Source organism: Eucyclogobius newberryi, unplaced genomic scaffold (genome assembly GCF_026437365.1).
Source record: "Eucyclogobius newberryi isolate DKJ021-1_F unplaced genomic scaffold, fEucNew1.0.hap1 SCAF_179, whole genome shotgun sequence".
Lineage (NCBI taxonomy): Eukaryota > Metazoa > Chordata > Actinopteri > Gobiiformes > Gobiidae > Eucyclogobius > Eucyclogobius newberryi.
The window spans coordinates 26,778-42,500 of NW_027315811.1; the positions used below are offsets into that span (position 1 = coordinate 26,778).

At 44.6% G+C, this 15,723-nt stretch overlaps 57 non-coding genes across 57 annotated transcripts in view; all 57 read right to left on the reverse strand.

Moving 5' to 3' along the window:
- Positions 1-8: 8 nt before the first annotated feature.
- LOC140363791 (5S ribosomal RNA) lies at positions 9-127 on the reverse strand. The gene has a single exon (XR_011927246.1). It is a non-coding gene; the product is annotated as a 5S ribosomal RNA (ribosomal RNA).
- Positions 128-284: 157 nt separating this feature from the next.
- On the reverse strand, positions 285-403 carry LOC140363792 (5S ribosomal RNA). Its single transcript, XR_011927247.1, has one exon. It is a non-coding gene; the product is annotated as a 5S ribosomal RNA (ribosomal RNA).
- Positions 404-552: 149 nt separating this feature from the next.
- On the reverse strand, positions 553-671 carry LOC140363793 (5S ribosomal RNA). The gene has a single exon (XR_011927248.1). It is a non-coding gene; the product is annotated as a 5S ribosomal RNA (ribosomal RNA).
- Positions 672-826: 155 nt separating this feature from the next.
- LOC140363794 (5S ribosomal RNA) lies at positions 827-945 on the reverse strand. The gene has a single exon (XR_011927249.1). It is a non-coding gene; the product is annotated as a 5S ribosomal RNA (ribosomal RNA).
- Positions 946-1,100: 155 nt separating this feature from the next.
- LOC140364138 (5S ribosomal RNA) lies at positions 1,101-1,219 on the reverse strand. The gene has a single exon (XR_011927572.1). It is a non-coding gene; the product is annotated as a 5S ribosomal RNA (ribosomal RNA).
- Positions 1,220-1,388: 169 nt separating this feature from the next.
- On the reverse strand, positions 1,389-1,507 carry LOC140363796 (5S ribosomal RNA). Its single transcript, XR_011927251.1, has one exon. It is a non-coding gene; the product is annotated as a 5S ribosomal RNA (ribosomal RNA).
- Positions 1,508-1,677: 170 nt separating this feature from the next.
- On the reverse strand, positions 1,678-1,796 carry LOC140364236 (5S ribosomal RNA). Its single transcript, XR_011927664.1, has one exon. It is a non-coding gene; the product is annotated as a 5S ribosomal RNA (ribosomal RNA).
- A 169-nt stretch (positions 1,797-1,965) lies between these two features.
- LOC140363797 (5S ribosomal RNA) lies at positions 1,966-2,084 on the reverse strand. The gene has a single exon (XR_011927252.1). It is a non-coding gene; the product is annotated as a 5S ribosomal RNA (ribosomal RNA).
- A 159-nt stretch (positions 2,085-2,243) lies between these two features.
- LOC140363799 (5S ribosomal RNA) lies at positions 2,244-2,362 on the reverse strand. The gene has a single exon (XR_011927253.1). It is a non-coding gene; the product is annotated as a 5S ribosomal RNA (ribosomal RNA).
- A 169-nt stretch (positions 2,363-2,531) lies between these two features.
- LOC140363800 (5S ribosomal RNA) lies at positions 2,532-2,650 on the reverse strand. Its single transcript, XR_011927254.1, has one exon. It is a non-coding gene; the product is annotated as a 5S ribosomal RNA (ribosomal RNA).
- Positions 2,651-2,808: 158 nt separating this feature from the next.
- On the reverse strand, positions 2,809-2,927 carry LOC140364233 (5S ribosomal RNA). Its single transcript, XR_011927661.1, has one exon. It is a non-coding gene; the product is annotated as a 5S ribosomal RNA (ribosomal RNA).
- A 166-nt stretch (positions 2,928-3,093) lies between these two features.
- Positions 3,094-3,212, reverse strand: LOC140363801 (5S ribosomal RNA). The gene has a single exon (XR_011927255.1). It is a non-coding gene; the product is annotated as a 5S ribosomal RNA (ribosomal RNA).
- Positions 3,213-3,361: 149 nt separating this feature from the next.
- Positions 3,362-3,480, reverse strand: LOC140363802 (5S ribosomal RNA). Its single transcript, XR_011927256.1, has one exon. It is a non-coding gene; the product is annotated as a 5S ribosomal RNA (ribosomal RNA).
- Positions 3,481-3,649: 169 nt separating this feature from the next.
- Positions 3,650-3,768, reverse strand: LOC140364237 (5S ribosomal RNA). Its single transcript, XR_011927665.1, has one exon. It is a non-coding gene; the product is annotated as a 5S ribosomal RNA (ribosomal RNA).
- Positions 3,769-3,937: 169 nt separating this feature from the next.
- Positions 3,938-4,056, reverse strand: LOC140363803 (5S ribosomal RNA). Its single transcript, XR_011927257.1, has one exon. It is a non-coding gene; the product is annotated as a 5S ribosomal RNA (ribosomal RNA).
- Positions 4,057-4,215: 159 nt separating this feature from the next.
- LOC140363804 (5S ribosomal RNA) lies at positions 4,216-4,334 on the reverse strand. The gene has a single exon (XR_011927258.1). It is a non-coding gene; the product is annotated as a 5S ribosomal RNA (ribosomal RNA).
- A 168-nt stretch (positions 4,335-4,502) lies between these two features.
- LOC140363805 (5S ribosomal RNA) lies at positions 4,503-4,621 on the reverse strand. The gene has a single exon (XR_011927259.1). It is a non-coding gene; the product is annotated as a 5S ribosomal RNA (ribosomal RNA).
- Positions 4,622-4,779: 158 nt separating this feature from the next.
- On the reverse strand, positions 4,780-4,898 carry LOC140364244 (5S ribosomal RNA). The gene has a single exon (XR_011927672.1). It is a non-coding gene; the product is annotated as a 5S ribosomal RNA (ribosomal RNA).
- A 166-nt stretch (positions 4,899-5,064) lies between these two features.
- On the reverse strand, positions 5,065-5,183 carry LOC140363806 (5S ribosomal RNA). Its single transcript, XR_011927260.1, has one exon. It is a non-coding gene; the product is annotated as a 5S ribosomal RNA (ribosomal RNA).
- A 149-nt stretch (positions 5,184-5,332) lies between these two features.
- On the reverse strand, positions 5,333-5,451 carry LOC140363808 (5S ribosomal RNA). The gene has a single exon (XR_011927262.1). It is a non-coding gene; the product is annotated as a 5S ribosomal RNA (ribosomal RNA).
- A 160-nt stretch (positions 5,452-5,611) lies between these two features.
- On the reverse strand, positions 5,612-5,730 carry LOC140363809 (5S ribosomal RNA). Its single transcript, XR_011927263.1, has one exon. It is a non-coding gene; the product is annotated as a 5S ribosomal RNA (ribosomal RNA).
- Positions 5,731-5,887: 157 nt separating this feature from the next.
- Positions 5,888-6,006, reverse strand: LOC140364150 (5S ribosomal RNA). Its single transcript, XR_011927583.1, has one exon. It is a non-coding gene; the product is annotated as a 5S ribosomal RNA (ribosomal RNA).
- A 167-nt stretch (positions 6,007-6,173) lies between these two features.
- Positions 6,174-6,292, reverse strand: LOC140363810 (5S ribosomal RNA). The gene has a single exon (XR_011927264.1). It is a non-coding gene; the product is annotated as a 5S ribosomal RNA (ribosomal RNA).
- Positions 6,293-6,461: 169 nt separating this feature from the next.
- Positions 6,462-6,580, reverse strand: LOC140363713 (5S ribosomal RNA). Its single transcript, XR_011927174.1, has one exon. It is a non-coding gene; the product is annotated as a 5S ribosomal RNA (ribosomal RNA).
- Positions 6,581-6,729: 149 nt separating this feature from the next.
- Positions 6,730-6,848, reverse strand: LOC140363811 (5S ribosomal RNA). Its single transcript, XR_011927265.1, has one exon. It is a non-coding gene; the product is annotated as a 5S ribosomal RNA (ribosomal RNA).
- Positions 6,849-7,014: 166 nt separating this feature from the next.
- Positions 7,015-7,133, reverse strand: LOC140363812 (5S ribosomal RNA). The gene has a single exon (XR_011927266.1). It is a non-coding gene; the product is annotated as a 5S ribosomal RNA (ribosomal RNA).
- A 152-nt stretch (positions 7,134-7,285) lies between these two features.
- Positions 7,286-7,404, reverse strand: LOC140364238 (5S ribosomal RNA). The gene has a single exon (XR_011927666.1). It is a non-coding gene; the product is annotated as a 5S ribosomal RNA (ribosomal RNA).
- A 169-nt stretch (positions 7,405-7,573) lies between these two features.
- On the reverse strand, positions 7,574-7,692 carry LOC140363813 (5S ribosomal RNA). Its single transcript, XR_011927267.1, has one exon. It is a non-coding gene; the product is annotated as a 5S ribosomal RNA (ribosomal RNA).
- A 159-nt stretch (positions 7,693-7,851) lies between these two features.
- On the reverse strand, positions 7,852-7,970 carry LOC140363815 (5S ribosomal RNA). Its single transcript, XR_011927268.1, has one exon. It is a non-coding gene; the product is annotated as a 5S ribosomal RNA (ribosomal RNA).
- A 169-nt stretch (positions 7,971-8,139) lies between these two features.
- Positions 8,140-8,258, reverse strand: LOC140363816 (5S ribosomal RNA). The gene has a single exon (XR_011927269.1). It is a non-coding gene; the product is annotated as a 5S ribosomal RNA (ribosomal RNA).
- Positions 8,259-8,417: 159 nt separating this feature from the next.
- On the reverse strand, positions 8,418-8,536 carry LOC140363709 (5S ribosomal RNA). The gene has a single exon (XR_011927170.1). It is a non-coding gene; the product is annotated as a 5S ribosomal RNA (ribosomal RNA).
- A 166-nt stretch (positions 8,537-8,702) lies between these two features.
- LOC140363817 (5S ribosomal RNA) lies at positions 8,703-8,821 on the reverse strand. The gene has a single exon (XR_011927270.1). It is a non-coding gene; the product is annotated as a 5S ribosomal RNA (ribosomal RNA).
- Positions 8,822-8,970: 149 nt separating this feature from the next.
- On the reverse strand, positions 8,971-9,089 carry LOC140363818 (5S ribosomal RNA). Its single transcript, XR_011927271.1, has one exon. It is a non-coding gene; the product is annotated as a 5S ribosomal RNA (ribosomal RNA).
- Positions 9,090-9,249: 160 nt separating this feature from the next.
- Positions 9,250-9,368, reverse strand: LOC140363820 (5S ribosomal RNA). The gene has a single exon (XR_011927273.1). It is a non-coding gene; the product is annotated as a 5S ribosomal RNA (ribosomal RNA).
- A 157-nt stretch (positions 9,369-9,525) lies between these two features.
- Positions 9,526-9,644, reverse strand: LOC140364161 (5S ribosomal RNA). The gene has a single exon (XR_011927594.1). It is a non-coding gene; the product is annotated as a 5S ribosomal RNA (ribosomal RNA).
- Positions 9,645-9,812: 168 nt separating this feature from the next.
- Positions 9,813-9,931, reverse strand: LOC140363821 (5S ribosomal RNA). Its single transcript, XR_011927274.1, has one exon. It is a non-coding gene; the product is annotated as a 5S ribosomal RNA (ribosomal RNA).
- A 170-nt stretch (positions 9,932-10,101) lies between these two features.
- LOC140363714 (5S ribosomal RNA) lies at positions 10,102-10,220 on the reverse strand. The gene has a single exon (XR_011927175.1). It is a non-coding gene; the product is annotated as a 5S ribosomal RNA (ribosomal RNA).
- Positions 10,221-10,369: 149 nt separating this feature from the next.
- Positions 10,370-10,488, reverse strand: LOC140363822 (5S ribosomal RNA). Its single transcript, XR_011927275.1, has one exon. It is a non-coding gene; the product is annotated as a 5S ribosomal RNA (ribosomal RNA).
- A 166-nt stretch (positions 10,489-10,654) lies between these two features.
- On the reverse strand, positions 10,655-10,773 carry LOC140363823 (5S ribosomal RNA). The gene has a single exon (XR_011927276.1). It is a non-coding gene; the product is annotated as a 5S ribosomal RNA (ribosomal RNA).
- Positions 10,774-10,929: 156 nt separating this feature from the next.
- On the reverse strand, positions 10,930-11,048 carry LOC140363824 (5S ribosomal RNA). The gene has a single exon (XR_011927277.1). It is a non-coding gene; the product is annotated as a 5S ribosomal RNA (ribosomal RNA).
- Positions 11,049-11,197: 149 nt separating this feature from the next.
- LOC140363825 (5S ribosomal RNA) lies at positions 11,198-11,316 on the reverse strand. The gene has a single exon (XR_011927278.1). It is a non-coding gene; the product is annotated as a 5S ribosomal RNA (ribosomal RNA).
- Positions 11,317-11,482: 166 nt separating this feature from the next.
- LOC140363826 (5S ribosomal RNA) lies at positions 11,483-11,601 on the reverse strand. Its single transcript, XR_011927279.1, has one exon. It is a non-coding gene; the product is annotated as a 5S ribosomal RNA (ribosomal RNA).
- Positions 11,602-11,750: 149 nt separating this feature from the next.
- On the reverse strand, positions 11,751-11,869 carry LOC140363827 (5S ribosomal RNA). The gene has a single exon (XR_011927280.1). It is a non-coding gene; the product is annotated as a 5S ribosomal RNA (ribosomal RNA).
- Positions 11,870-12,027: 158 nt separating this feature from the next.
- On the reverse strand, positions 12,028-12,146 carry LOC140363828 (5S ribosomal RNA). Its single transcript, XR_011927281.1, has one exon. It is a non-coding gene; the product is annotated as a 5S ribosomal RNA (ribosomal RNA).
- Positions 12,147-12,295: 149 nt separating this feature from the next.
- LOC140363829 (5S ribosomal RNA) lies at positions 12,296-12,414 on the reverse strand. The gene has a single exon (XR_011927282.1). It is a non-coding gene; the product is annotated as a 5S ribosomal RNA (ribosomal RNA).
- A 155-nt stretch (positions 12,415-12,569) lies between these two features.
- On the reverse strand, positions 12,570-12,688 carry LOC140363832 (5S ribosomal RNA). The gene has a single exon (XR_011927284.1). It is a non-coding gene; the product is annotated as a 5S ribosomal RNA (ribosomal RNA).
- Positions 12,689-12,844: 156 nt separating this feature from the next.
- On the reverse strand, positions 12,845-12,963 carry LOC140364173 (5S ribosomal RNA). Its single transcript, XR_011927605.1, has one exon. It is a non-coding gene; the product is annotated as a 5S ribosomal RNA (ribosomal RNA).
- A 170-nt stretch (positions 12,964-13,133) lies between these two features.
- LOC140363833 (5S ribosomal RNA) lies at positions 13,134-13,252 on the reverse strand. The gene has a single exon (XR_011927285.1). It is a non-coding gene; the product is annotated as a 5S ribosomal RNA (ribosomal RNA).
- A 170-nt stretch (positions 13,253-13,422) lies between these two features.
- LOC140364239 (5S ribosomal RNA) lies at positions 13,423-13,541 on the reverse strand. Its single transcript, XR_011927667.1, has one exon. It is a non-coding gene; the product is annotated as a 5S ribosomal RNA (ribosomal RNA).
- Positions 13,542-13,710: 169 nt separating this feature from the next.
- On the reverse strand, positions 13,711-13,829 carry LOC140363834 (5S ribosomal RNA). The gene has a single exon (XR_011927286.1). It is a non-coding gene; the product is annotated as a 5S ribosomal RNA (ribosomal RNA).
- Positions 13,830-13,988: 159 nt separating this feature from the next.
- Positions 13,989-14,107, reverse strand: LOC140363835 (5S ribosomal RNA). Its single transcript, XR_011927287.1, has one exon. It is a non-coding gene; the product is annotated as a 5S ribosomal RNA (ribosomal RNA).
- Positions 14,108-14,266: 159 nt separating this feature from the next.
- On the reverse strand, positions 14,267-14,385 carry LOC140363721 (5S ribosomal RNA). The gene has a single exon (XR_011927180.1). It is a non-coding gene; the product is annotated as a 5S ribosomal RNA (ribosomal RNA).
- Positions 14,386-14,551: 166 nt separating this feature from the next.
- Positions 14,552-14,670, reverse strand: LOC140363836 (5S ribosomal RNA). The gene has a single exon (XR_011927288.1). It is a non-coding gene; the product is annotated as a 5S ribosomal RNA (ribosomal RNA).
- Positions 14,671-14,819: 149 nt separating this feature from the next.
- LOC140363838 (5S ribosomal RNA) lies at positions 14,820-14,938 on the reverse strand. Its single transcript, XR_011927290.1, has one exon. It is a non-coding gene; the product is annotated as a 5S ribosomal RNA (ribosomal RNA).
- Positions 14,939-15,097: 159 nt separating this feature from the next.
- LOC140363839 (5S ribosomal RNA) lies at positions 15,098-15,216 on the reverse strand. Its single transcript, XR_011927291.1, has one exon. It is a non-coding gene; the product is annotated as a 5S ribosomal RNA (ribosomal RNA).
- Positions 15,217-15,373: 157 nt separating this feature from the next.
- Positions 15,374-15,492, reverse strand: LOC140364185 (5S ribosomal RNA). Its single transcript, XR_011927616.1, has one exon. It is a non-coding gene; the product is annotated as a 5S ribosomal RNA (ribosomal RNA).
- A 169-nt stretch (positions 15,493-15,661) lies between these two features.
- LOC140363840 (5S ribosomal RNA) overlaps positions 15,662-15,723 on the reverse strand; it is a 119-nt gene continuing 57 nt past the window's right edge. The window contains exon 1 of the ribosomal RNA XR_011927292.1: positions 15,662-15,723. This exon is cut by the window's right edge and continues 57 nt beyond it. This is a non-coding gene — a ribosomal RNA (5S ribosomal RNA).

The window sequence follows — 15,723 nt, forward strand, 5'->3', positions numbered from 1 at the left end:
TGTGAAAATGCTCACAGCACCTGGTATTCCCAGGCGGTCTCCCATCCAAGTACTAACCAGGCCCAACCCTGCTTGGCTTCCGAGATCAGACGAGATCGGGCTGGTCCAGGGTGGTATGGCCGTGAGCGAAATGTTCCAGGTCAAAACGGCCTTTTTTATATCAAACACTGTCTTTTCGTGAAGAGTACCTTCACGCCACTTGCTCGGTCAAAATTGGGATATCTCAATAAAAAACTTCTTTTTTTTTTTTTTTTTTTTTTTTGACAGGTGAAAAAGTGTGAAAATGCTCACAGCACCTGGTATTCCCAGGCGGTCTCCCATCCAAGTACTAACCAGGCCCAACCCTGCTTGGCTTCCGAGATCAGACGAGATCGGGCTGGTCCAGGGTGGTATGGCCGTGAGCGAAATGTTCCAGGTCAAAACGGCCTTTTTTATATCAAACACTGTCTTTTCGTGAAGAGTACCTTCACGCCACTTGCTCGGTCAAAATTGGGATATCTCAATGAAAAACTTCTTTTTTTTTTTTTTTTGACAGGTGAAAAAGTGTGAAAATGCTCACAGCACCTGGTATTCCCAGGCGGTCTCCCATCCAAGTACTAACCAGGCCCAACCCTGCTTGGCTTCCGAGATCAGACGAGATCGGGCTGGTCCAGGGTGGTATGGCCGTGAGCGAAATGTTCCAGGTCAAAACGGCCTTTTTTATATCAAACACTGTCTTTTCGTGAAAAGTACCTTCACGCCACTTGCTCGGTCAAAATTGGGATATCTCAATAAAAAACTTTTTTTTTTTTTTTTTTTTTTTTTGACAGGTGAAAAAGTGTGAAAATGCTCACAGCACCTGGTATTCCCAGGCGGTCTCCCATCCAAGTACTAACCAGGCCCAACCCTGCTTGGCTTCCGAGATCAGACGAGATCGGGCTGGTCCAGGGTGGTATGGCCGTGAGCGAAATGTTCCAGGTCAAAACGGCCTTTTTTATATCAAACACTGTCTTTTCGTGAAGAGTACCTTCACGCCACTTGCTCGGTCAAAATTGGGATATCTCAATGAAAAACTTCTTTTTTTTTTTTTTTTTTTTTTGACAGGTGAAAAAGTATGAAAATGCTCACAGCACCAGGTATTCCCAGGCGGTCTCCCATCCAAGTACTAAACAGGCCCAACCCTGCTTGGCTTCCGAGATCAGACGAGATCGGGCGGGTCCAGGGTGGTATGGCCGTGAGCGAAATGTTCCAGGTCAAAACTCGTATAAATGGCTTTTTTTTGCATCAAACACTGTCTTTTCGTGAAGAGTACCTTCACGCCACTTGCTCGGTCAAAATTGGGATATCTCAATGAAAAACTTCTTTTTTTTTTTTTTTTTTTTTTTTTGACAGGTGAAAAAGTGTGAAAATGCTCACAGCACCTGGTATTCCCAGGCGGTCTCCCATCCAAGTACTAACCAGGCCCAACCCTGCTTGGCTTCCGAGATCAGACGAGATCGGGCTGGTCCAGGGTGGTATGGCCGTGAGCGAAATGTTCCAGGTCAAAACTCGTATAAATTGCTTTTTTTGCATCAAACACTGTCTTTTCGTGAAGAGTACCTTCACGCCACTTGCTCGGTCAAAATTGGGATATCTCAATGAAAAACTTCTTTTTTTTTTTTTTTTTTTTTTTTTTTGACAGGTGAAAAAGTGTGAAAATGCTCACAGCACCTGGTATTCCCAGGCGGTCTCCCATCCAACTACTAACCAGGCCCAACCCTGCTTGGCTTCCGAGATCAGACGAGATCGGGCTGGTCCAGGGTGGTATGGCCGTGAGCGAAATGTTCCAGGTCAAAACTCGTATAAATTGCTTTTTTTGCATCAAACACTGTCTTTTCGTGAAGAGTACCTTCACGCCACTTGCTCGGTCAAAATTGGGATATCTCAATGAAAAACTTCTTTTTTTTTTTTTTTTTTTTTTTTTTGACAGGTGAAAAAGTGTGAAAATGCTCACAGCACCTGGTATTCCCAGGCGGTCTCCCATCCAAGTACTAACCAGGCCCAACCCTGCTTGGCTTCCGAGATCAGACGAGATCGGGCTGGTCCAGGGTGGTATGGCCGTGAGCAAAATGTTCCAGGTCAAAACGGCCTTTTTTATATCAAACACTGTCTTTTCGTGAAGAGTACCTTCACGCCACTTGCTCGGTCAAAATTGGGATATCTCAATGAAAAACTTCTTCTTTTTTTTTTTTTTTTTTTTTTTGACAGGTGAAAAAGTGTGAAAATGCTCACAGCACCTGGTATTCCCAGGCGGTCTCCCATCCAAGTACTAACCAGGCCCAACCCTGCTTGGCTTCCGAGATCAGACGAGATCGGGCTGGTCCAGGGTGGTATGGCCGTGAGCGAAATGTTCCAGGTCAAAACTCGTATAAATTGCTTTTTTTGCATCAAACACTGTCTTTTCGTGAAGAGTACCTTCACGCCACTTGCTCGGTCAAAATTGGGATATCTCAATGAAAAACTTCTTTTTTTTTTTTTTTTTTTTTTTTTTGACAGGTGAAAAAGTGTGAAAATGCTCACAGCACCTGGTATTCCCAGGCGGTCTCCCATCCAAGTACTAACCAGGCCCAACCCTGCTTGGCTTCCGAGATCAGACGAGATCGGGCTGGTCCAGGGTGGTATGGCCGTGAGCAAAATGTTCCAGGTCAAAACGGCCTTTTTTATATCAAACACTGTCTTTTCGTGAAGAGTACCTTCACGCCACTTGCTCGGTCAAAATTGGGATATCTCAATGAAAAACTTCTTCTTTTTTTTTTTTTTTTTTTTTTGACAGGTGAAAAAGTGTGAAAATGCTCACAGCACCTGGTATTCCCAGGCGGTCTCCCATCCAAGTACTAACCAGGCCCAACCCTGCTTGGCTTCCGAGATCAGATGAGATCGGGCTGGTCCAGGGTGGTATGGCCGTGAGCGAAATGTTCCAGGTCAAAACTCGTATAAATTGCTTTTTTTGCATCAAACACTGTCTTTTCCTGAAGAGTACCTTCACGCCACTTGCTCGGTCAAAATTGGGATATCTCAATGAAAAACTTCTTTTTTTTTTTTTTTTTTTTTTTGACAGGTGAAAAAGTATGAAAATGCTCACAGCACCTGGTATTCCCAGGCGGTCTCCCATCCAAGTACTAACCAGGCCCAACCCTGCTTGGCTTCCGAGATCAGACGAGATCGGGCTGGTCCAGGGTGGTATGGCCGTGAGCGAAATGTTCCAGGTCAAAACGGCCTTTTTTATATCAAACACTGTCTTTTCGTGAAGAGTACCTTCACGCCACTTGCTCGGTCAAAATTGGGATATCTCAATGAAAAACTTCTTTTTTTTTTTTTTTTGACAGGTGAAAAAGTGTGAAAATGCTCACAGCACCTGGTATTCCCAGGCGGTCTCCCATCCAAGTACTAACCAGGCCCAACCCTGCTTGGCTTCCGAGATCAGACGAGATCGGGCTGGTCCAGGGTGGTATGGCCGTGAGCGAAATGTTCCAGGTCAAAACTCGTATAAATTGCTTTTTTTGCATCAAACACTGTCTTTTCGTGAAGAGTACCTTCACGCCACTTGCTCGGTCAAAATTGGGATATCTCAATGAAAAACTTCTTTTTTTTTTTTTTTTTTTTTTTTTTGACAGGTGAAAAAGTGTGAAAATGCTCACAGCACCTGGTATTCCCAGGCGGTCTCCCATCCAACTACTAACCAGGCCCAACCCTGCTTGGCTTCCGAGATCAGACGAGATCGGGCTGGTCCAGGGTGGTATGGCCGTGAGCGAAATGTTCCAGGTCAAAACTCGTATAAATTGCTTTTTTTGCATCAAACACTGTCTTTTCGTGAAGAGTACCTTCACGCCACTTGCTCGGTCAAAATTGGGATATCTCAATGAAAAACTTCTTTTTTTTTTTTTTTTTTTTTTTTTTGACAGGTGAAAAAGTGTGAAAATGCTCACAGCACCTGGTATTCCCAGGCGGTCTCCCATCCAAGTACTAACCAGGCCCAACCCTGCTTGGCTTCCGAGATCAGACGAGATCGGGCTGGTCCAGGGTGGTATGGCCGTGAGCAAAATGTTCCAGGTCAAAACGGCCTTTTTTATATCAAACACTGTCTTTTCGTGAAGAGTACCTTCACGCCACTTGCTCGGTCAAAATTGGGATATCTCAATGAAAAACTTCTTCTTTTTTTTTTTTTTTTTTTTTTTGACAGGTGAAAAAGTGTGAAAATGCTCACAGCACCTGGTATTCCCAGGCGGTCTCCCATCCAAGTACTAACCAGGCCCAACCCTGCTTGGCTTCCGAGATCAGACGAGATCGGGCTGGTCCAGGGTGGTATGGCCGTGAGCGAAATGTTCCAGGTCAAAACTCGTATAAATTGCTTTTTTTGCATCAAACACTGTCTTTTCGTGAAGAGTACCTTCACGCCACTTGCTCGGTCAAAATTGGGATATCTCAATGAAAAACTTCTTTTTTTTTTTTTTTTTTTTTTTTTGACAGGTGAAAAAGTGTGAAAATGCTCACAGCACCTGGTATTCCCAGGCGGTCTCCCATCCAAGTACTAACCAGGCCCAACCCTGCTTGGCTTCCGAGATCAGACGAGATCGGGCTGGTCCAGGGTGGTATGGCCGTGAGCAAAATGTTCCAGGTCAAAACGGCCTTTTTTATATCAAACACTGTCTTTTCGTGAAGAGTACCTTCACGCCACTTGCTCGGTCAAAATTGGGATATCTCAATGAAAAACTTCTTCTTTTTTTTTTTTTTTTTTTTTTGACAGGTGAAAAAGTGTGAAAATGCTCACAGCACCTGGTATTCCCAGGCGGTCTCCCATCCAAGTACTAACCAGGCCCAACCCTGCTTGGCTTCCGAGATCAGATGAGATCGGGCTGGTCCAGGGTGGTATGGCCGTGAGCGAAATGTTCCAGGTCAAAACTCGTATAAATTGCTTTTTTTGCATCAAACACTGTCTTTTCCTGAAGAGTACCTTCACGCCACTTGCTCGGTCAAAATTGGGATATCTCAATGAAAAACTTCTTTTTTTTTTTTTTTTTTTTTTTGACAGGTGAAAAAGTATGAAAATGCTCACAGCACCTGGTATTCCCAGGCGGTCTCCCATCCAAGTACTAACCAGGCCCAACCCTGCTTGGCTTCCGAGATCAGACGAGATCGGGCTGGTCCAGGGTGGTATGGCCGTGAGCGAAATGTTCCAGGTCAAAACGGCCTTTTTTATATCAAACACTGTCTTTTCGTGAAGAGTACCTTCACGCCACTTGCTCGGTCAAAATTGGGATATCTCAATGAAAAACTTCTTTTTTTTTTTTTTTTGACAGGTGAAAAAGTGTGAAAATGCTCACAGCACCTGGTATTCCCAGGCGGTCTCCCATCCAAGTACTAACCAGGCCCAACCCTGCTTGGCTTCCGAGATCAGACGAGATCGGGCTGGTCCAGGGTGGTATGGCCGTGAGCGAAATGTTCCAGGTCAAAACTCGTATAAATTGCTTTTTTTGCATCAAACACTGTCTTTTCGTGAAGAGTACCTTCACGCCACTTGCTCGGTCAAAATTGGGATATCTCAATGAAAAACTTCTTTTTTTTTTTTTTTTTGACAGGTGAAAAAGTGTGAAAATGCTCACAGCACCTGGTATTCCCAGGCGGTCTCCCATCCAAGTACTAACCAGGCCCAACCCTGCTTGGCTTCCGAGATCAGACGAGATCGGGCTGGTCCAGGGTGGTATGGCCGTGAGCGAAATGTTCCAGGTCAAAACGGCCTTTTTTATATCAAACACTGTCTTTTCGTGAAGAGTAGCTTCACGCCACTTGCTCGGTCAAAATTGGGATATCTCAATGAAAAACTTCTTTTTTTTTTTTTTTTTTTTTTTTGACAGGTGAAAAAGTATGAAAATGCTCACAGCACCAGGTATTCCCAGGCGGTCTCCCATCCAAGTACTAAACAGGCCCAACCCTGCTTGGCTTCCGAGATCAGACGAGATCGGGCGGGTCCAGGGTGGTATGGCCGTGAGCGAAATGTTCCAGGTCAAAACTCGTATAAATTGCTTTTTTTGCATCAAACACTGTCTTTTCGTGAAGAGTACCTTCACGCCACTTGCTCGGTCAAAATTGGGATATCTCAATGAAAAACTTCTTTTTTTTTTTTTTTTTTTTTTTTGACAGGTGAAAAAGTGTGAAAATGCTCACAGCACCTGGTATTCCCAGGCGGTCTCCCATCCAAGTACTAACCAGGCCCAACCCTGCTTGGCTTCCGAGATCAGACGAGATCGGGCTGGTCCAGGGTGGTATGGCCGTGAGCAAAATGTTCCAGGTCAAAACTCGTATAAATTGCTTTTTTTGCATCAAACACTGTCTTTTCGTGAAGAGTACCTTCACGCCACTTGCTCGGTCAAAATTGGGATATCTCAATGAAAAACTTCTTTTTTTTTTTTTTTTTTTTTTTTTTGACAGGTGAAAAAGTGTGAAAATGCTCACAGCACCTGGTATTCCCGGGCGGTCTCCCATCCAAGTACTATACAGGCCCAACCCTGCTTGGCTTCCGAGATCAGACGAGATCGGGCTGGTCCAGGGTGGTATGGCCGTGAGCGAAATGTTCCAGGTCAAAACGGCCTTTTTTATATCAAACACTGTCTTTTCGTGAAGAGTACCTTCACGCCACTTGCTCGGTCAAAATTGGGATATCTCAATGAAAAACTTCTTTTTTTTTTTTTTTTGACAGGTGAAAAAGTGTGAAAATGCTCACAGCACCTGGTATTCCCAGGCGGTCTCCCATCCAAGTACTAACCAGGCCCAACCCTGCTTGGCTTCCGAGATCAGACGAGATCGGGCTGGTCCAGGGTGGTATGGCCGTGAGCGAAATGTTCCAGGTCAAAACTCGTATAAATTGCTTTTTTTGCATCAAACACTGTCTTTTCGTGAAGAGTACCTTCACGCCACTTGCTCGGTCAAAATTGGGATATCTCAATGAAAAACTTCTTTTTTTTTTTTTTTTTTTTTTTGACAGGTGAAAAAGTATGAAAATGCTCACAGCACCTGGTATTCCCAGGCGGTCTCCCATCCAAGTACTAACCAGGCCCAACCCTGCTTGGCTTCCGAGATCAGACGAGATCGGGCTGGTCCAGGGTGGTATGGCCGTGAGCGAAATGTTCCAGGTCAAAACGGCCTTTTTTATATCAAACACTGTCTTTTCGTGAAGAGTACCTTCACGCCACTTGCTCGGTCAAAATTGGGATATCTCAATGAAAAACTTCTTTTTTTTTTTTTTTTTTTGACAGGTGAAAAAGTGTGAAAATGCTCACAGCACCTGGTATTCCCAGGCGGTCTCCCATCCAACTACTAACCAGGCCCAACCCTGCTTGGCTTCCGAGATCAGACGAGATCGGGCTGGTCCAGGGTGGTATGGCCGTGAGCGAAATGTTCCAGGTCAAAACTCGTATAAATTGCTTTTTTTGCATCAAACACTGTCTTTTCGTGAAGAGTACCTTCACGCCACTTGCTCGGTCAAAATTGGGATATCTCAATGAAAAACTTCTTTTTTTTTTTTTTTTTTTTTTTTTTGACAGGTGAAAAAGTGTGAAAATGCTCACAGCACCTGGTATTCCCAGGCGGTCTCCCATCCAAGTACTAACCAGGCCCAACCCTGCTTGGCTTCCGAGATCAGACGAGATCGGGCTGGTCCAGGGTGGTATGGCCGTGAGCAAAATGTTCCAGGTCAAAACGGCCTTTTTTATATCAAACACTGTCTTTTCGTGAAGAGTACCTTCACGCCACTTGCTCGGTCAAAATTGGGATATCTCAATGAAAAACTTCTTCTTTTTTTTTTTTTTTTTTTTTTTGACAGGTGAAAAAGTGTGAAAATGCTCACAGCACCTGGTATTCCCAGGCGGTCTCCCATCCAAGTACTAACCAGGCCCAACCCTGCTTGGCTTCCGAGATCAGACGAGATCGGGCTGGTCCAGGGTGGTATGGCCGTGAGCGAAATGTTCCAGGTCAAAACTCGTATAAATTGCTTTTTTTGCATCAAACACTGTCTTTTCGTGAAGAGTACCTTCACGCCACTTGCTCGGTCAAAATTGGGATATCTCAATGAAAAACTTCTTTTTTTTTTTTTTTTTTTTTTTTTTGACAGGTGAAAAAGTGTGAAAATGCTCACAGCACCTGGTATTCCCAGGCGGTCTCCCATCCAAGTACTAACCAGGCCCAACCCTGCTTGGCTTCCGAGATCAGACGAGATCGGGCTGGTCCAGGGTGGTATGGCCGTGAGCAAAATGTTCCAGGTCAAAACGGCCTTTTTTATATCAAACACTGTCTTTTCGTGAAGAGTACCTTCACGCCACTTGCTCGGTCAAAATTGGGATATCTCAATGAAAAACTTCTTCTTTTTTTTTTTTTTTTTTTTTTTGACAGGTGAAAAAGTGTGAAAATGCTCACAGCACCTGGTATTCCCAGGCGGTCTCCCATCCAAGTACTAACCAGGCCCAACCCTGCTTGGCTTCCGAGATCAGATGAGATCGGGCTGGTCCAGGGTGGTATGGCCGTGAGCGAAATGTTCCAGGTCAAAACTCGTATAAATTGCTTTTTTTGCATCAAACACTGTCTTTTCCTGAAGAGTACCTTCACGCCACTTGCTCGGTCAAAATTGGGATATCTCAATGAAAAACTTCTTTTTTTTTTTTTTTTTTTTTTTGACAGGTGAAAAAGTATGAAAATGCTCACAGCACCTGGTATTCCCAGGCGGTCTCCCATCCAAGTACTAACCAGGCCCAACCCTGCTTGGCTTCCGAGATCAGACGAGATCGGGCTGGTCCAGGGTGGTATGGCCGTGAGCGAAATGTTCCAGGTCAAAACGGCCTTTTTTATATCAAACACTGTCTTTTCGTGAAGAGTACCTTCACGCCACTTGCTCGGTCAAAATTGGGATATCTCAATGAAAAACTTCTTTTTTTTTTTTTTTTGACAGGTGAAAAAGTGTGAAAATGCTCACAGCACCTGGTATTCCCAGGCGGTCTCCCATCCAAGTACTAACCAGGCCCAACCCTGCTTGGCTTCCGAGATCAGACGAGATCGGGCTGGTCCAGGGTGGTATGGCCGTGAGCGAAATGTTCCAGGTCAAAACTCGTATAAATTGCTTTTTTTGCATCAAACACTGTCTTTTCGTGAAGAGTACCTTCACGCCACTTGCTCGGTCAAAATTGGGATATCTCAATGAAAAACTTCTTTTTTTTTTTTTTTTTGACAGGTGAAAAAGTGTGAAAATGCTCACAGCACCTGGTATTCCCAGGCGGTCTCCCATCCAAGTACTAACCAGGCCCAACCCTGCTTGGCTTCCGAGATCAGACGAGATCGGGCTGGTCCAGGGTGGTATGGCCGTGAGCGAAATGTTCCAGGTCAAAACGGCCTTTTTTATATCAAACACTGTCTTTTCGTGAAGAGTAGCTTCACGCCACTTGCTCGGTCAAAATTGGGATATCTCAATGAAAAACTTCTTTTTTTTTTTTTTTTTTTTTTTTGACAGGTGAAAAAGTATGAAAATGCTCACAGCACCAGGTATTCCCAGGCGGTCTCCCATCCAAGTACTAAACAGGCCCAACCCTGCTTGGCTTCCGAGATCAGACGAGATCGGGCGGGTCCAGGGTGGTATGGCCGTGAGCGAAATGTTCCAGGTCAAAACTCGTATAAATTGCTTTTTTTGCATCAAACACTGTCTTTTCGTGAAGAGTACCTTCACGCCACTTGCTCGGTCAAAATTGGGATATCTCAATGAAAAACTTCTTTTTTTTTTTTTTTTTTTTTTTTTGACAGGTGAAAAAGTGTGAAAATGCTCACAGCACCTGGTATTCCCAGGCGGTCTCCCATCCAAGTACTAACCAGGCCCAACCCTGCTTGGCTTCCGAGATCAGACGAGATCGGGCTGGTCCAGGGTGGTATGGCCGTGAGCAAAATGTTCCAGGTCAAAACTCGTATAAATTGCTTTTTTTGCATCAAACACTGTCTTTTCGTGAAGAGTACCTTCACGCCACTTGCTCGGTCAAAATTGGGATATCTCAATGAAAAACTTCTTTTTTTTTTTTTTTTTTTTTTTTTTTGACAGGTGAAAAAGTGTGAAAATGCTCACAGCACCTGGTATTCCCGGGCGGTCTCCCATCCAAGTACTATACAGGCCCAACCCTGCTTGGCTTCCGAGATCAGACGAGATCGGGCTGGTCCAGGGTGGTATGGCCGTGAGCGAAATGTTCCAGGTCAAAACGGCCTTTTTTATATCAAACACTGTCTTTTCGTGAAGAGTACCTTCACGCCACTTGCTCGGTCAAAATTGGGATATCTCAATGAAAAACTTCTTTTTTTTTTTTTTTTGACAGGTGAAAAAGTGTGAAAATGCTCACAGCACCTGGTATTCCCAGGCGGTCTCCCATCCAAGTACTAACCAGGCCCAACCCTGCTTGGCTTCCGAGATCAGACGAGATCGGGCTGGTCCAGGGTGGTATGGCCGTGAGCGAAATGTTCCAGGTCAAAACTCGTATAAATTGCTTTTTTTGCATCAAACACTGTCTTTTCGTGAAGAGTACCTTCACGCCACTTGCTCGGTCAAAATTGGGATATCTCAATGAAAAACTTCTTTTTTTTTTTTTTTTTTTTTTTGACAGGTGAAAAAGTATGAAAATGCTCACAGCACCTGGTATTCCCAGGCGGTCTCCCATCCAAGTACTAACCAGGCCCAACCCTGCTTGGCTTCCGAGATCAGACGAGATCGGGCTGGTCCAGGGTGGTATGGCCGTGAGCGAAATGTTCCAGGTCAAAACGGCCTTTTTTATATCAAACACTGTCTTTTCGTGAAGAGTACCTTCACGCCACTTGCTCGGTCAAAATTGGGATATCTCAATGAAAAACTTCTTTTTTTTTTTTTTTTTTTTTTTGACAGGTGAAAAAGTATGAAAATGCTCACAGCACCTGGTATTCCCAGGCGGTCTCCCATCCAAGTACTAACCAGGCCCAACCCTGCTTGGCTTCCGAGATCAGACGAGATCGGGCTGGTCCAGGGTGGTATGGCCGTGAGCGAAATGTTCCAGGTCAAAACGGCCTTTTTTATATCAAACACTGTCTTTTCGTGAAGAGTACCTTCACGCCACTTGCTCGGTCAAAATTGGGATATCTCAATGAAAAACTTCTTTTTTTTTTTTTTTTGACAGGTGAAAAAGTGTGAAAATGCTCACAGCACCTGGTATTCCCAGGCGGTCTCCCATCCAAGTACTAACCAGGCCCAACCCTGCTTGGCTTCCGAGATCAGACGAGATCGGGCTGGTCCAGGGTGGTATGGCCGTGAGCGAAATGTTCCAGGTCAAAACTCGTATAAATTGCTTTTTTTGCATCAAACACTGTCTTTTCGTGAAGAGTACCTTCACGCCACTTGCTCGGTCAAAATTGGGATATCTCAATGAAAAACTTCTTTTTTTTTTTTTTTTTTTTTTTGACAGGTGAAAAAGTATGAAAATGCTCACAGCACCTGGTATTCCCAGGCGGTCTCCCATCCAAGTACTAACCAGGCCCAACCCTGCTTGGCTTCCGAGATCAGACGAGATCGGGCTGGTCCAGGGTGGTATGGCCGTGAGCGAAATGTTCCAGGTCAAAACGGCCTTTTTTATATCAAACACTGTCTTTTCGTGAAGAGTACCTTCACGCCACTTGCTCGGTCAAAATTGGGATATCTCAATGAAAAACTTCTTTTTTTTTTTTTTTTGACAGGTGAAAAAGTGTGAAAATGCTCACAGCACCTGGTATTCCCAGGCGGTCTCCCATCCAAGTACTAACCAGGCCCAACCCTGCTTGGCTTCCGAGATCAGACGAGATCGGGCTGGTCCAGGGTGGTATGGCCGTGAGCGAAATGTTCCAGGTCAAAACGGCCTTTTTTATATCAAACACTGTCTTTTCGTGAAGAGTACCTTCACGCCACTTGCTCGGTCAAAATTGGGATATCTCAATAAAAAACTTCTTTTTTTTTTTTTTTTTTTTTTTTTGACAGGTGAAAAAGTGTGAAAATGCTCACAGCACCTGGTATTCCCAGGCGGTCTCCCATCCAAGTACTAACCAGGCCCAACCCTGCTTGGCTTCCGAGATCAGACGAGATCGGGCTGGTCCAGGGTGGTATGGCCGTGAGCGAAATGTTCCAGGTCAAAACGGCCTTTTTTATATCAAACACTGTCTTTTCGTGAAGAGTACCTTCACGCCACTTGCTCGGTCAAAATTGGGATATCTCAATGAAAAACTTCTTTTTTTTTTTTTTTTGACAGGTGAAAAAGTGTGAAAATGCTCACAGCACCTGGTATTCCCAGGCGGTCTCCCATCCAAGTACTAACCAGGCCCAACCCTGCTTGGCTTCCGAGATCAGACGAGATCGGGCTGGTCCAGGGTGGTATGGCCGTGAGCGAAATGTTCCAGGTCAAAACGGCCTTTTTTATATCAAACACTGTCTTTTCGTGAAAAGTACCTTCACGCCACTTGCTCGGTCAAAATTGGGATATCTCAATAAAAAACTTTTTTTTTTTTTTTTTTTTTTTTTGACAGGTGAAAAAGTGTGAAAATGCTCACAGCACCTGGTATTCCCAGGCGGTCTCCCATCCAAGTACTAACCAGGCCCAACCCTGCTTGGCTTCCGAGATCAGACGAGATCGGGCTGGTCCAGGGTGGTATGGCCGTGAGCGAAATGTTCCAGGTCAAAACGGCCTTTTTTATATCAAACACTGTCTTTTCGTGAAGAGTACCTTCACGCCACTTGCTCGGTCAAAATTGGGATATCTCAATGAAAAACTTCTTTTTTTTTTTTTTTTTTTTTTTGACAGGTGAAAAAGTATGAAAATGCTCACAGCACCAGGTATTCCCAGGCGGTCTCCCATCCAAGTACTAAACAGGCCCAACCCTGCTTGGCTTCCGAGATCAGACGAGATCGGGCGGGTCCAGGGTGGTATGGCCGTGAGCGAAATGTTCCAGGTCAAAACTCGTATAAATGGCTTTTTTTTGCATCAAACACTGTCTTTTCGTGAAGAGTACCTTCACGCCACTTGCTCGGTCAAAATTGGGATATCTCAATGAAAAACTTCTTTTTTTTTTTTTTTTTTTTTTTTTTGACAGGTGAAAAAGTGTGAAAATGCTCACAGCACCTGGTATTCCCAGGCGGTCTCCCATCCAAGTACTAACCAGGCCCAACCCTGCTTGGCTTCCGAGATCAGACGAGATCGGGCTGGTCCAGGGTGGTATGGCCGTGAGCGAAATGTTCCAGGTCAAAACTCGTATAAATTGCTTTTTTTGCATCAAACACTGTCTTTTCGTGAAGAGTACCTTCACGCCACTTGCTCGGTCAAAATTGGGATATCTCAATGAAAAACTTCTTTTTTTTTTTTTTTTTTTTTTTTTTTGACAGGTGAAAAAGTGTGAAAATGCTCACAGCACCTGGTATTCCCAGGCGGTCTCCCATCCAACTACTAACCAGGCCCAACCCTGCTTGGCTTCCGAGATCAGACGAGATCGGGCTGGTCCAGGGTGGTATGGCCGTGAGCGAAATGTTCCAGGTCAAAACTCGTATAAATTGCTTTTTTTGCATCAAACACTGTCTTTTCGTGAAGAGTACCTTCACGCCACTTGCTCGGTCAAAATTGGGATATCTCAATGAAAAACTTCTTTTTTTTTTTTTTTTTTTTTTTTTTGACAGGTGAAAAAGTGTGAAAATGCTCACAGCACCTGGTATTCCCAGGCGGTCTCCCATCCAAGTACTAACCAGGCCCAACCCTGCTTGGCTTCCGAGATCAGACGAGATCGGGCTGGTCCAGGGTGGTATGGCCGTGAGCAAAATGTTCCAGGTCAAAACGGCCTTTTTTATATCAAACACTGTCTTTTCGTGAAGAGTACCTTCACGCCACTTGCTCGGTCAAAATTGGGATATCTCAATGAAAAACTTCTTCTTTTTTTTTTTTTTTTTTTTTTTGACAGGTGAAAAAGTGTGAAAATGCTCACAGCACCTGGTATTCCCAGGCGGTCTCCCATCCAAGTACTAACCAGGCCCAACCCTGCTTGGCTTCCGAGATCAGACGAGATCGGGCTGGTCCAGGGTGGTATGGCCGTGAGCAAAATGTTCCAGGTCAAAACGGCCTTTTTTATATCAAACACTGTCTTTTCGTGAAGAGTACCTTCACGCCACTTGCTCGGTCAAAATTGGGATATCTCAATGAAAAACTTCTTCTTTTTTTTTTTTTTTTTTTTTTTGACAGGTGAAAAAGTGTGAAAATGCTCACAGCACCTGGTATTCCCAGGCGGTCTCCCATCCAAGTACTAACCAGGCCCAACCCTGCTTGGCTTCCGAGATCAGATGAGATCGGGCTGGTCCAGGGTGGTATGGCCGTGAGCGAAATGTTCCAGGTCAAAACTCGTATAAATTGCTTTTTTTGCATCAAACACTGTCTTTTCCTGAAGAGTACCTTCACGCCACTTGCTCGGTCAAAATTGGGATATCTCAATGAAAAACTTCTTTTTTTTTTTTTTTTTTTTTTTGACAGGTGAAAAAGTATGAAAATGCTCACAGCACCTGGTATTCCCAGGCGGTCTCCCATCCAAGTACTAACCAGGCCCAACCCTGCTTGGCTTCCGAGATCAGACGAGATCGGGCTGGTCCAGGGTGGTATGGCCGTGAGCGAAATGTTCCAGGTCAAAACGGCCTTTTTTATATCAAACACTGTCTTTTCGTGAAGAGTACCTTCACGCCACTTGCTCGGTCAAAATTGGGATATCTCAATGAAAAACTTCTTTTTTTTTTTTTTTTGACAGGTGAAAAAGTGTGAAAATGCTCACAGCACCTGGTATTCCCAGGCGGTCTCCCATCCAAGTACTAACCAGGCCCAACCCTGCTTGGCTTCCGAGATCAGACGAGATCGGGCTGGTCCAGGGTGGTATGGCCGTGAGCGAAATGTTCCAGGTCAAAACTCGTATAAATTGCTTTTTTTGCATCAAACACTGTCTTTTCGTGAAGAGTACCTTCACGCCACTTGCTCGGTCAAAATTGGGATATCTCAATGAAAAACTTCTTTTTTTTTTTTTTTTGACAGGTGAAAAAGTGTGAAAATGCTCACAGCACCTGGTATTCCCAGGCGGTCTCCCATCCAAGTACTAACCAGGCCCAACCCTGCTTGGCTTCCGAGATCAGACGAGATCGGGCTGGTCCAGGGTGGTATGGCCGTGAGCGAAATGTTCCAGGTCAAAACGGCCTTTTTTATATCAAACACTGTCTTTTCGTGAAGAGTAGCTTCACGCCACTTGCTCGGTCAAAATTGGGATATCTCAATGAAAAACTTCTTTTTTTTTTTTTTTTTTTTTTTTGACAGGTGAAAAAGTATGAAAATGCTCACAGCACCAGGTATTCCCAGGCGGTCTCCCATCCAAGTACTAAACAGGCCCAACCCTGCTTGGCTTCCGAGATCAGACGAGATCGGGCGGGTCCAGGGTGGTATGGCCGTGAGCGAAATGTTCCAGGTCAAAACTCGTATAAATTGCTTTTTTTGCATCAAACACTGTCTTTTCGTGAAGAGTACCTTCACGCCACTTGCTCGGTCAAAATTGGGATATCTCAATGAAAAACTTCTTCTTTTTTTTTTTTTTTTTTTTTTTGACAGGTGAAAAAGTGTGAAAATGCTCACAGCACCTGGTATTCCCAGGCGGTCTCCCATCCAAGTACTAACCAGGCCCAACCCT